We start from the raw sequence: 912 nt of genomic DNA, 5'->3' as shown, positions 1-912 counted from the left end.
GAGATGCATAGAAGAAAAAAGTGTGATCATTGATACTTTGCAATTTCAAATTGATGAAAAGGAAAAACATCTTGAAAAACTAGAAGGTGAAATTGTTGGTCTCAGAAAAGAAATTGAGAAAACAAAAGCTATTAATCTTAAGTTTGTCAAAGGATCTGAAACTTTGGATGAGATTATCAATGTGCAGCGGTCTCCTCTAAACAAGACAGGTTTGGGCTATAATGGAGAAACCTCTCAAGCATCCACCTCAAAAAGTTATCTTGATGCAGCAAGAAGAAATGAGCAGAAGAACAATGAAGATAATCAGGTAAAGCAGGGACGAATTACAAACAGAAACTATCAGGGACAATCCTTCTTAAGGGTGAACAAAAGCTACAACCAACCACAGGTAAAATCTTCTCAGTTTGGCTCAAGAATAGATGAAAATAGAAATTACAATCAGTTGGCTGGTAGATTCAATAACCGCAGAAGCTTCTTCAATGGACAATGCTTTTCTTGCCATAACTTTGGTCACAAAGCAGCTCAATGTGTTGCATATAAAACAATCATGACTAGGGAAGCTCAAAAACAAAGAAGTATGACAGGGATTACAAAGAGGACCTATAACAACTTTTCGGTTCTTGAAAATGAAGTTGAATGTTCTATTTGCAATAATTTTGGTCATAAAGACTCTGAATGCAGGAGCAGGTTTCAGGAGAAAAAGGAACAAGCCACGAGCACCAAAAAATGGAGAATAAAGGAACCTCAAACAGAAAGATGTGGGATAGCTTTTTATGCAGAAGGACAGGAAAATCTATGGTACATTGACAGTGGATGTTCGAAACATATGACAGGTGATAAAGAAAAACTTGAATCTTATTCTACTTTAGAAAAGGGAAAGAAAGTTTCTTTTGGAAATGATACTCCTGCAAC

This window comes from Pinus tabuliformis, chromosome 7 (genome assembly GCF_031772625.1).
Source record: "Pinus tabuliformis cultivar Carrire ecotype Pingquan chromosome 7, CPIR1, whole genome shotgun sequence".
NCBI lineage: Eukaryota > Viridiplantae > Streptophyta > Pinopsida > Pinales > Pinaceae > Pinus > Pinus tabuliformis.
This window is presented reverse-complemented; position numbering follows the sequence as displayed.